This window comes from Sciurus carolinensis, chromosome 12, assembly GCF_902686445.1.
Source record: "Sciurus carolinensis chromosome 12, mSciCar1.2, whole genome shotgun sequence".
In the NCBI taxonomy this organism is placed as follows: domain Eukaryota; kingdom Metazoa; phylum Chordata; class Mammalia; order Rodentia; family Sciuridae; genus Sciurus; species Sciurus carolinensis.
The window spans coordinates 43,329,218-43,343,520 of NC_062224.1; positions in this window are offsets into that span (position 1 = coordinate 43,329,218).

Below are 14,303 nucleotides of genomic sequence, written 5' to 3' on the forward strand. Positions count from 1 at the left end.
GTCATTTACCATGATGCTATATCTGCAGGAATATAGTCCAAAAGGGAGATGACATTAAAGATGAATGAATTAAACACAATACCAATATGTACTATGTATAAGAAGCACAGTATACTATGAAACTGTGTGGTAGAAGAGGCAAATTCAGTTTTGGTGCCAGGAAGAGCAGGGGAGAGTGTCAGGAAAATATTTTTAGAAAATGATTTCTAAGCTAAAACTTGAAGGACAGGCAGGAGTTTAAGTAGAGGAAAGAGAGTAAACTTGCAAGTTCAGAAAAAAAGCACATGTTTAGTTGTAAAATGTTGTGAAATATTTAAGAAATTGAAAGATCACTTAAGTGCAGCTAAAGAGAAACACTGGGGTCACATGATTCAGGGACTTGGAGATACTATTAAGGATTCTCAAATCTACCCTAAAAATAATGAGAAACCACTGAAGTTGTCTAAGTAAGGCTGCTGTTTTATTGGATGAGTACAGACTGGAAAGGAACAAGTATAAAGGCGGGAGGTGAATGATAGGCTACTTCTCTAGTCCAGGCAAAAGTGGAAAGCCTCTGAATTTAGGGTTAAGGCAGTGGAAAACTGAAGAGGAATGAATGGACTTCAGTCAGATTTAAGAGAAAACCAAAACTTCCTTTTAACTGAATATGAATGAAGTTGAAGCACTAATGAGGATGTTAACTTCTGTCTCACAGAGGGACATGACACAGAATGAATGAAACAGTGGTTTTTAAATTGAAAACTGAATGATAAAATGAATCAGCCCTGTAGAAATGTAAGACAGAAAATTAAAAGCAAAGTTAAGAAGCACATTCCAATGCCCTGCTATGGCGATGAGCTTGGGGAATATGAAGAAGAGGAATCAGGGAGAATTACTGGGGGATAGCCAGAGAGAGTATGTATATATGTACAGGATGGTAGAAATGGGCGACAGAGAGACAGGGCCTGGATTACCAGAGTCTTTTGCAAAGGCAATGAGAGGAATTACTCTAAGTACATTTGGGGTTGTGTTCACTGCCCATTGCTATAACTAAACACCTGAGAAAATCAACTTAAAGAATAGATTTATTTGGGCTCATGGTTTGAGAGGTTTCAGGTCATTGTTAGCTGACTCTACTGCTTCTGGGTCTGTGATGAGCGAGCACACCATGATGGAGGGGCATGGCCGAGCAAAGCTGCTGACAGACAAGAGCAATGTCAGTGGCAGGATGGTGACTGGGATGAGGAAAGTATGTGGAGGAAGAGATGATGACAAGTTCTGTTCTAAATTGTGTGTGCCAAAAACCAGGGAAGGAGGTTGGGAGGTGAAGAGGATATGGGAACTACCATGGCATGCTTCAGTGCAGGTGTAAATGGATGATGTGGGTGGGGCAGAGAGGCAGAATAACTGTAGGACTGAAGTCCTTGAGAAGGTCAGAGGAAGTGATAGAATTACAGGGATGGCTTTAGATAGGAAGAAAGGTAATTCTATTAAAATTGGAGGTAAAGAACACTATGTGGGTACAGATGCAGTTAGATTGGTAAATTTCATGGAAGATGAATTAACCATTTTCACTTCCTACTTTTGTTGTTTTCAGTGAGGTATGAATTGAATAAGTTGAGCAAGTTGTGTACTTAAATATAAACAAGACAGGAAGAGAGCAAGAAGATATACCATAGTCATATAAATTTGCAAAAAAAAAAACAGGGAAGTAAAGTAGGAAAGCATAACAATGTCCAGTAAAAACTGTGGTTATTAATTTAAGTGAAACCAATCAGCACAATTATGCGATGTTTCTCAAAATATATTCAGAAGTTTTGCGAAAGCATGGGATAGATGGATAGTTGGTTGGAATGGGGATGGAGATATGTGCCAGGCAAGTGAAAAGAAGGGTGGGGGCAAAAAATGAAGTGAATGTGATGATGGGCTATGAAATTAAGGCATGTCTTAGCTGGCTTTTTCATCACTGTGACCAAAACACCTGACAAGAGTAACTTGAGGGAGGAAAGTTTTCTTTGGGGCTCACAGTTTCAGAGGTTTAGTCCTTAGATGACTGACTTCATCATGGGTGAAGGCAGCAGAGGAGGAAAACTGCTCAGCTCATGGTGAGGTCAGGAAGCAGAGATAAAGAGAAGGAGGAAGGGGTCACACTGAAGATGAATCTTTTCAGGGCATGCCCCTAGTGACCCCCACCTCCTTCAACCATTTGTCTACAGTTACCACCCAATTAGTCCATTCAAACTAGGGTAAACTGAGTAAGTTACAGATCATTTCACTTCTGAATAGTCCTGCACCAAGAGGAGTTTTCAGAGGGACACTTCATATCCAAACCATAACAGGGAGGATGAGGAAAGAAGGAAGAGAATCAGTAGATTTAAAATCTTGATAACATTTAAGAATTGCTGGTGTGGAATACTAGAGTTAGATCACTTCTCTTACATTTTAGGATATAAGCAGCTTCAAAGTTCATGTGGCCAAATGTATTCACTAGTCAGAACCTTTTACATTTCACAAAAAAAATATGGCGCATATGCCTTTTATTACATAACACTCTGGTGAGATTCAGGGTACTGCCTTCTAATCAAACAAATTAGTATTCCTATAGCAACATCAAGCATTTTCACACTAAGTAGGATAAATAAAGACCAGTAATAGACTCACAACAAATCAGGTCAGTTGCTCTGCCAAATGTGTTCAGATCTGGTCAGGCTTAGCTACTAAATAAGTGGTCCATAGATATATAAACAAATGAATAAATAAATACATGTGTGGGAGAGATTTGAATGTTGGGAGTGTAGACAGATCATGAATGTGACAACTCTCTTAACTCTGACTCATTTGATTTTTGTTTTTAAATTTTCCCTTCTTTACTCTTTTTCTCCTTTAAGAGATTTCACACACTCCCTAAGGAAGAGACCCATAATGTTCAAACAATAGGCATAATTTTCATGTGCTCTTTCTCTGAATGTCACACATGTTTATCATGGCTCATCCAGAGGAATAAAAACCCACTTCTAACTTTTACACACAACTTGTGAAAAACTTAACCTTTTGAAAAATATGTGAAAAACTGTAGATTCACTGAGGTGGGAAGGGATAGAGGATCTTCTCACAGAGAATGGCAGCTCTGGAGTGGTCCTGAGGTCAGTCCCAATCCTCTGGTTTACATTTTTAAGGAGGATCAACCCAACAGCTGTGCCTCAATCATCTTAGAGATGCTCTCTCCCACCACCCACTGCCCTAAGTTAGTGAATTGTAATAATAATAATAATAAACAGTTGAATGTGCTGGGAAATAACATTATACTCTATTGTGCAGGTCTGAAATTACTGTACTATACATGCTGGGCCACAGATTGACTGAAAACTGGATTAAACAAAGTTGTGGCTAATCCTGGACTCTATCCAGCAGGCAGATAAATGGAACAAGTCTGATATTTTGGCAAGACCAGAGCTATCACTAACTACACTGGGCAAGGGAACTGAGGGGTAAATAGAAGAATCAGTTGAGTGAAACTTTAGATTAGGAAGTTAATGAATGTGGCAAATTTGTTTGGAGTAATTCCTTAGGATGGGCTGCTTAAAAAGAAAGAAAGAAATAACACCAGAAAAACTAACTCTCTGTATACTTAAGTCTGGGCAATGTTTCCAAGGAGTTGATGAGATTTCAACCTTCTTTTTAATTTACTGAAATGAATATATTTTTCTTGGAGAATTTTTTTAGCTTAAGATTCTGGGGATGAAGATGAAGCTCAGTGGTAGAACACCTGCCTGGCATGTGTGAGGACCTGGATTCGTCCTAGCACTGTAAAATAACAATAATAATAATGACAGTAAAAATTATAACAACAACAATAATAATAAACTCTTGAGTCACCGAAGAGCCAGAGTTTGCAATGATGGCTCATTTACAGCTTAATTTTTCACAAATAGGGCATAATAAATTCCACTATCATATGTAATTATAATTTACCAAATAAAATAATTTAAAAGAAAAAAAACTTAAAAAAAAAAGAATTTAATTTTCCAGGTTGGGGCATACCTCTGTTGTTGAATAAGTATTTAGCATGTATGAGGTCTTGGGTTAAATCCTCAGCACCAAAACAAAACAAAAACTGTATTTCGAAAATTTTATTTTTTGCCAGACACAGTAGCATATGACTGTAATACCAGCAACTTGAGAGGTTAAGGCAGGAGGCTCACAAGTTCAAAGCCAGTCTCAGCAACTTAGTGAGTCCCTAAGCAACTTAATGAGACCCTGTATCTAAAGAATTTTAAAAGGCTTGAGTATGTGGCTCAGTGGTTAAGTACCTCTCAGTTTAATCCCTCGTACAAAAAAAAATAATGACAATTTTTTGAAAAGCTTAAGGAAACCATACACTTAATTATGATAAGCCTAAATAAGTTAGTTAACATTGCAATTATATTCCTGACAAGAGAATAAGCAAAGATAGACAGGGGTGTCCAGAGTGGAGTGCAACTGTACACAACATTTAGGTAGAAGTAATGGGAGGAAAGAACAGAAATGCCAAGCACTGCCCAGTTTTGAGGTTCTTAAATTCAAGCCTAAGGAATTGGAATTTAGTTTGTTTGCAAAAGCAATGCTATTGAACAGGTTTTGAAATGGGAGAATGGCATTACATATTTATATAGCTTTTCCATAAAACTCAAACCACTTTACATTCTTTTCTCATTAAATATGTGTATGGCTGTAGGGTAACATCAAGTTAATTTGAGTCCTTGTCCTAGTGTTCATTGAGTTCCAAGACCTGGAATCTATTAATTAGTGTGCCAGTGACTCAAATTCTCTGAACTTCATTTTATTCATATGTAAGTGGGGATAATAATACTAATCTTATAAAATCCCTGCAAGGATCAAATGAAAGAGTATATAAACCACATTTAGTAGTAGATGGCACAAAGTAGATGCTCATTATAAATCAGTTCTCCCCCAAGGTCTTCCAATAATTAAGATAATACTATCAGAAATAAAATATCCTTATTTTTCTTGTTTCTTTTCTTTCTTTTTCTTTCTTTATTTTTTTCTAGTGGGGATTAAACCCGGGGCTTTGCACTTGCTAGGCAAGTGCTTTAAAAACACGTTTTTTTTGTTGTTGTTGTTGTTTTTTTTTTTTTTTTTTTTTTTTTTTTTTACCTTGAGACAGGAGCATTCTGATTTTCTCAGGCTGAACTCAGATTTGTGATCCTCTGCCCCAGTCTCCCAAGTATTTGTTATTATAGATAAGCACGATCACACCCAGTCTTTTACCTTATTTCTTTATTCAAGGTAACAAACTTGTATATAGTACCTTGCTGGGTTCTAAGATGTACAGACAATAAGATAAGGCTTATTTTCTCAAGAATTCTGCAAGTTTATAAAGGAAGCAGAAACCATATCCATCATCAGAACACCGATTAAGGAGAATTAACAAAATACCAGGGAGCAGAGTAGGGGGACTAAGCCCAGCCAGTGGTCTGGGAAGACTTTGCAGGAGAGTTGTTAGAGTAGCTGGTCTTTGAAGAATGAAGAAGTTGACCTGTGAACAAGTAACAGAGGCATGGAGAAAAGAAGAGGAGGCTCAGGGTGTCTATCACAGGATGGTTCTAGAAAGAATACAAGACCAGGCTATTAAGAATGTATTTCTCCTACAGTGGGTGTGGAGTTTATCCTATATACAGAGAGAAACCACTAATGATGTTCCAGGAGATTTAGTATTTTAGAAAGTAGTACAATGGGGTGTAACAAATAAAGGACAGGAGGGGAAACAGAGAAGAAGATGAAAATCCACAGACACCACCATGGTTTCAGCTTTGGTTACAGTTTTGATGGAAATTATAACCAACATGAAGACACCCAGGAGAAAAGTTAGGACAAGTGGATTAAGAGTGAAGTAAGATTATTTGAGACCATTTGGATTTGAATGAACTGTGGTCCATTGAGATAAAAATATGAATCAGAAGTTCAATCGAGAGATCATGATGAACTGAAGAATCAGCAAGAGTAGGTGAAAGCTGAAGCCCAGGAAATGACCAGTTTCAACCAGGAGAGTTTAGAGAGGGAAGGAAAGAGGACTAAGGGTGGAATGACAGGGATCAGTATGGAACATAGCATGAAAATGAAAAAGAGAGAGAGAAAGAGGTGATATCAATAATACAGTTGGAAAAAGAACTAGGAAAAAGAATGTCTGGGAAGCCAGAAAAGACCAGCTGTGCTTTAAGCAGAAAGAAGGTCAAAACATATTTAGGGGAAAAAATAAAACCCACTATATTCCTTTTATAGTCACTTAAAAAACAAGGCAAAATGTCTTTTTGAATTTTTTTTTCCGTATGTCTTATTATGTATTGGTTCCAAATAGAAAAACAATTCCTGAAGAGAATATTAGTCTCTCTCATTCTAGACAATTCTAAAGGCACCAGTTAGCCTTTCTGTGTCTCCTATTTTATAACACAATCAATCCCATTTAATGACATGAGATATATTTTCCTGAAACTCTACCATACATGCTACTTTCTTACTGAAAAATACCCTAGGTTACTCCTCATTGCTTATAGGACAAAGTATAAAATTCTTTTTTTGACATTAATGACCCTTCTTATGCAAGTTACAGTCTCATATTCTCTTCTAGGAATATTTCTCTTATCTGCTCACTGTCATCAAACAAACCCTAAGCATTTATGCTTCTAATAGCATACTGACATTTGACAAAATTCCCTATAACCTACAAATGGAAGCAAACGAAGTCTGCCATGTCAATTACATTGAAGGCCCTTTCCTACTAAAAGTACGTCTGCTCTTCTAGTCCTATTCATGGTTAGTATAAGCCTATAGACCTAAGTTAGACTCCTGAATGACCTTTGGAAACATCTCTGTATATCAGTTTTCTTATCAATAAGTTGAGATCATTTTTACAGTTCTCAGATTCCAAAATCATTTGATCCTATATGCCATAGTGTGTTCATAAAGAGATAGGAATTTCTAAAGCAGAACAGAACCATGATATTGTGTTTCTACACAGATGTGCAGGCGCACACCCACTGACACACACAGCATTCCAGTAAGAAATGAAACTGGAGATGTTCCAGTAAAATTAATGTGTAACACTAGGACTTCACCAATGACCATGGTTTCCTGAAAGAACACACATAGGAGATGGAATGATGGTTACAGTCATGGGCCAACTGAAGAATTTCACAAAATTAGAAGTTAAATTTCAGAACAAACTTGAACTTTGGAATAACACTACTGATAAAATAACCACCTATTATATGACTTCAGTGACCTTTGATACTCAGATCATGTCACTTCCCCTCTTGTGCACGTCCCCATCCTGAGTTACAGTATCTTCTCAAGTGTCTCTGAGTGTATCCATTATAGGTTCTCTTTCACTCCTTGAAATATCTCTTTTTCTTGGGGATCATTCTTCCTTTCTGCTGTTTCTCTTTCAACAGCAGGTTTTTCTCAAATGTGTGGCGATCCACATTTGCCTCTTCACACTTAGTAAATAAGAAAGTTGTTGATGTGTCTTTCACATAACAAAATCTTTTAGGGGTAGGGGTGTCTTTATTCACCGTTTTGGTTGGAACATCTCATGAACTTGGGACTATTTAGAACATAATAGTTGAGTCACTTTTTCAATTTGAAGTAAGGGTAACATTAAAAAGCAATGAGGAAGACTGAGTCAGATATGAAATCCTGTGAACAATAGTTGAACAGTTATGTCATTAATTACACAAATGGTAAGGTTTCACCTGGAAAAGAGCAAGCAGGAGGAGCAGGGGAATGGAGACTTTCAAGGTAAAGTCAAATATGGGAATGACTGTTGGACAGATACCATGAAGGTGATATGTACTTATCTTATATCAGGTGCCCTTCTGAAAATTCAGCATGTAACTATCCCAACACAAGAGGTAGATAATCATTTTGTTTTGCCATTTTACACATATGAAATTAAAAGCGAAAAACATTTAAGTAATTTGCTTGAGGTCACACTGTTGTAATTGGTAAAGCCAAATTTTTTATCCAGGCTATTTCTAAAATAGTCATTTAGCCTCTGCAGACCTAACAATCATGCATTATAGACTTTAGAATTTAGAACTGGGAGGAATTTAGCAATTAGAATTTTCCTGTGATAAGTGATAAAATTAAATGGCAGGAATGTAAAGAGTGCATTTTTTCAATGGTCAAGAAGTTAGTCCATCAAGATCTCCAGATTTAGGAACTTTTGGTGGTGGCTTTGGAAGCATTTGTGTATCTATTCTTTTCAAACTAAATGTAAGATTCCTGGAGATGTTGATGATGCCATGTAGTTTTTCATGTTCTTTCAATGTTGTCCCATGTACATAGTAAGCAGAATATTTGTTGGCTAATTTTGAAATACTTTCCACCGGCAAGCCTTTTAGAACAGGGTCGATTATCTTTCCTCTGTGATGTTGAGCATGAAGGCAAAGGAACAGATTGATGACTTCTAAAGCTCCCTTCTAGGGCTGTGATTTGGTAGAGGACAAAAATAGACAGGAAAAAGCACCAACATCCTTATGTCCTTCTGTGGCACAGTTGGAGAGTGCTATGCCAGGATTTCTGATTTTAAAGGTTGTTTAAAAAAAAGAAAGAAAGAAAGATAAAATAAAGTTCTGAGCAATTCTCAAAATGGCTTATTGATCATGTCACCCAGGTCTTCTGAACTCCATCCTGGATATAAGAAATATCAAGTTGGTGTTTGGTAAAGGAGCTAGCTTTCTGATGGCCTCAAGGATACAGAAGTCATAACAGCAAGCTGTCTAAATATTTCTAGACTATACTGTTCAAAGACAAGACAAGAGAAGCAATCATAAAGATTTCACTAAACAATTGTCAGTAATAACACAACTGAAAATTTACAGCAGGATTGCGGGTAATAGTTCCTAAATATCTCCTAGAGTGTTAAGAATACTTTGAAATGATTATTTTGCCTCCAAACAATGACTATTTGATATTATAAATATCACAATAAAATAATTTTCAAGCAAAAACTACATGGGTCACTTAGCAATTGACTTTATACTTGAATGCATTGTTCTATTTTTTAAGGCTAAGTGAAAGTGCAAAAAATATTTTTGAATCCTGAAAGGAAGCATATAGGATAATGATAATAGCCCTCCAAATCTACTCTTGACAATTTAAAAGGAGTTTGTTGTACATAACCATTTTCATCCAGTAGCAAAAAATACAAAGATATGATTTGAAGAAAAGAGAAATATGTGCCCTTGTTTCTAGGGAAAAAAATGATTAGAGTACCTCATGTCTTTGAAAGTATCAAATGATCCAGTAATACAAAATGTGGCTGATTTTAGAGTCATAAATTTGCTCTCACTGAATAAGATAGGTCTTAACTTCTAAATAAGCCATGTATAAATTAGAATCAATTGCTACTTAACCAGCTGCCCTCTCTAGTCCCCCAAACCATCCCAGCCCCACTGAAGACACCCATTGCCTATGACCCTCTTCCAATCAATGACCTCAGTTGTTAGGGTCACTCCTGTCAGGAGCTATGCACACTGTTAAGACCCCAGTCTAGCTACCACTTCAGAGCCTGACTATTGAGAATATTCCTCCTTGTAATCCCATGAAAGCAAGCCAGTTGCCAAAGACAAAATTTTCAAAACCTATCCCTATCAGCAACTGGTTGACTTGCCTTCCTTACCCCTCTCAAAAATAACTAGAGTCAAGGTCATAAGGGATCTCACAGCTCAGAGCTTCTAATAATCAAAGCTCAACTATGTATGAGTCTAAAGTGTCTTGGTGGACTGTCCTATATGACCTATCCTTTGTGATGTCATTGCTGTGGGGAACCATGTAGAGTTCCAACCAACTGATACTGGAACCAATATCTAAATTCCTAGGCAAAGGACCATGCATAATAATAATCTACCAAAACAAGCAGCAGAAGCTGAAATTATAGAATTGAAAATATTCGACTTGGAAAGAAGAAAAACTAAAATATTGAGAACGTATATTTAATAGTCTTATTAAAGAAAGAGAAACCCTATTGACCAAAAAAGAAAGAAGAAAAAAAGGAAAGGAAATTAAGAAGGCTGTTAGGTGAAACTACTAGCAAATAATGATGTCCTGGGAACCCCTATAACATGCTTATGTTTCAGTAAGTTGATCCCAGAATCCTCCAATGGCTTCAGAAATTGAGTTTTTGAAAGTATAGTATCTTTTGTATTGAGAATGTCCTCTTTGCTTTGGGCTAAAACTATTGTCAAAACCACATGTTGACAACAAATAGAAAAGAAAAGCAAGCAAACAAACAAACAAAACCCTCTCATCGTTCTTCTTTTTAAAAAGAAAAACATTGCGTGTGGGGAGAAGGAAAAAAAATAACAAGGCCTTGTCTCAGTACTAATCTGGCTGGAATTGAAAGGGACATACTAAAGGTCACAATTGTATAGAACATGTGAACTCAACACCAAAAGATTTGGAAGCTGTGTGACTTTGACTTAATACTACAAAATGTTTGTGCCTAATTATAGAAACCCTTGGGGGCTCTTTCTGTCCCCTTTCAAATGTGGGGAGTCATCAGTAATGGAAATTACCTGGTCATAAGATTAAGAAAGATGCGATAGATGCCAACCAAGGGCCAACATGGTTTTAACAAATTACAGTTGAGTCTCTATTTTAGGGCAGCAGGATATCACTCTGGGAGATTTTTCCATCAGCCAAAGTACACCTACCTAGACCTTTGTAGATGTGACCTTCAATTAAGGCAACGATTTCCTCATTACCCATTTTCTACAGGCTTATTTTACAGAGATACTCCCAGGGAGCATGAAATAGGAAAACTCAGAAAGAATAAGAAAAAGGATCTTAAAACCAGAATAGTCATTATAGCCTCAGGAGGAAAAGGTGGAATGTTTGGGAGTCTTTATAAAACTTTATTTTATGTTGTTTTTCTAAAGACAGCTTCTACAAACTGATCTGGTTGTCAAAATTGCAGCAAATATATCTTTTGTTAGATAGATGAAGAAGTTCCACTCTGACTCCCCCCTTGTGTGTTGAAACAGCATGTGGCTGAGGAATATTTTTATGTTAGCAACAAGATCCACCTGCTGGATTTCATAATATTGAGAATGTTTGCTGTGGCCACAGCTTAATCAGTATGAACCCATCCATTCTATGAAGAATCAAAAATTGCCCAAAAGCCTTCTCTATCAAAAAACATGGTACTCTTTATGTAGAGCTTACAATCTCATGGGCAAGTTGGCAATTAAGTTCAAGATTGGTCTGAAAAATATTTTGAAAAAATAATATACCTCTCCTACCAAAACTAGAGATAACATAAAATGAGAGCAGTCACTGAAGTGTGTTATTCTTTGTTTTCTGCTTGATCTAGCACCAACAGTGTTCTGTTCCTGCCCTTCTGATTAGACCTGGGAATGAAGGAGCAGAAAGAAACCTAGATCATGGCACATTCTATTTTCACTGACAACAGTATCCAGAGAGGCAGGATGTTCCCAGTAGCACAAAAGCAAATGATAAGAGAAACAAAGAGGAATGGGCGTACTTTCACCCAAATCTTTTCAATAAATCTTTTCCTTTATAGTTGCGATTTAGTTAATTTCCAAAGACCCTTCATGAAATAAATGCTCCTGCTCCCAGATGAATAGGAATACCTATATTCCTTGCCTTATACTTAAAATTAACCAGGCAGGGAAGAGTTTTGGTGAAGGTTGTCTGCATGTTTTCTATAGATTCTTTTTCCTTTTTTGGTCTTGGTCATTCTCTGTCATTCCTCTGACCGTGCTTTATTTTGTTATCATGTTTTTTGACATAATGTCAACTCTCAGTATATTGGACATGGTCTCAATGTACACTTCAGAGCTTCATGGTCTGTGTTAGAAAACAGACAATTCAGAAAGAAAATATACTTAGAAGATTCCAAATATCAGAGAGGGTCAATGTCAGTGAGAGCTACCCCATGTACATCCTGGTACCGTACTCCACACATTCAGGGTCTCCACAAAATTGGATGGTTGGCAAGCCCATGATAATGGTATTTTTTATTAGCTGCTCAAAAAACAGTGGAATCATTCAGTTTTGCATCTGCAAATGTTCCGAAAGATCACTTAATTCAACACCTGTCTTTTACAGATGAAAGCACTGGAAGCCCAACAAAATGAAGCAAGTTGCGAATTTATAGTTTTATGTTGCTTCAACATCCACTTTGAATGTAAGTTGGATTTCTCATACCAGAAGCAGGGCTTAGTCACCTTTAACTCAATTTCTAGTCCTCTACTTTCTCCCTGTTCTTCAAGGTGGTTGATCCAGAGATCTACCTTATACATCCACCTCCTAGTGATCACCTTCCCATAGAACAGTTAAATGTCAGTTACTAGATTACCCTACAGATTCCCTCATCCCAAATAGACTGCACAGATATGCCACAGTAACCCTCTGTCAGTCACTGTGGTACTACATGGAACTCATGCCTGCCTGCTCTAAACCCACTAGAAGAAACACCTTTCAGGAAACCTACTTGGATAAGGCTCTGGACTCCAATAAAGGCTGTAGCATGCAGGCCTCTCTTCCTCTCGTTCCCCACCTACCAGTGGAGCATGCATGTGTATCCTTGACAGTTTTCCCCTTCCCAGTTGTCTTATGAGGCATGCTGCTCTCTTCCCTCTGGGACCTATGAGTAATAAAATGCTTCTGTTATTTTCTGAGCTTTATTGAGTTACCTCCTCTGTGTCTCACCTGATTGTCATTCCTGAACCTAACATTCTCCTTAGTCAGAGTCCTCCCAGAGTGTGGCTATTCTTGGTAGGAATAAACTGAACATAGAACAGACAATAACCATAAGAGCATCTGCCAGGATAAACCAGTTTTCTATGAAAGAAATTCATGCTTAGGGGCCAGATATTTAGACACTAGGTGTTTACCTAGATAAATAAATATCCAGTGAAAAGAATATCTAAATATCGAGAACCACCTCCCCTGGAACCCTACCAGGGCAGGGCTAGACACCCTCCAGGAGATACCTAAAGACCAAATTAGAGGAAATATAGAAAAACAACCTTCTCAGAGTTGTAGTAAGGTGGGAACTGGACTCCCAGCACAGAGCTCTGAAAGTAGGTTGTGCTTTCTGCTATACACTTTCATACCCAAGACTCCTTGATAATGTTCCCATCCCCATTGAAGCATACATTTTAAATTTTCAAAAAAGGTTACATTTGCAAAAGAATAAACTATGTCACAGATGTGTGTGGGCCTATTTCAAATATATCTCAATATAGTCAAGTAATTCTTTTGTTTCAATAGTTAACATGCCTCAAGAAAACATATCTCAGTTGATGTGCAGAAAAACACCTCATTCTAAGTATTTACTTTTACAATCAATTTCTGCTGTTTGGTGAACTTCACATTGGGAGTCCACAAATTATGATCCCCTTAAAACACTTGTTGAAGAAAACTTACTGTTTTACAAATGATTCTTAAGCCATCACTGCATGGAAATCTCCTCGGGCCTCATTTTCCCTTCAAAGATAGTTTAAAATTTCTGAGTCCAATGGTATACTCCAACATGAGTATTTATAATGTTCCTCAATACAGAGTCCTTATAAAAAATTTCTAGAAATTTCCTATCCTCTAAAAACCTTCCCCATTTTACTGATATTGGCACCTAAAATGGGTTAAGTATTGCACTCTTCCAGTGATAAATTTCTTCAAAGGCCATTGTGAGGGGACAGAGGGGAGAAAATAATAATGAGAACTATACGCCAAAAAGAAAATGAAATTTAAAAAATGAACTGTTGCCTACTTTATAATTTTACTGACCACTGACCCTGAATGAAATAATTGCCTTAGATTTTACAGAAATGCCATAGGTTCATACTATCTGGATTTTTTAGTTTTAAAAAAACACTAAAAACATAGCAAAACCAAACACAACCTATGAATGCCAACCATAATAAAAACTAAGAACCAAAAGCTTCATATATTCTCATTTGAGAAAAACTAGTGATAATAGAGGGGCTGTTGAATTGTAGACTGCAATGTCTGGCATCTTTTCCCATTTCTTCAGGTAACAAAATCCAGATTTTCTTTTTCTCTTGGTTGCCTCTCTGCATTCTGTCTACTGTGCATTCTCATGCCCACATCCAGGTGGCTGATAAGAGAACCTATCTTTCTGAACAATTGGTCCAGGAACAGGCACAAAATCCATCATTCAAGTGGAGTAAATCAGAATTTTATTAAAGATAATTACATATTCTAGGGAAGAAATCACCTTGTCCCTCTAATCCTTTCTCTGTGATGATGACCTTGAAGGATCACTTAAGCATGGAGCT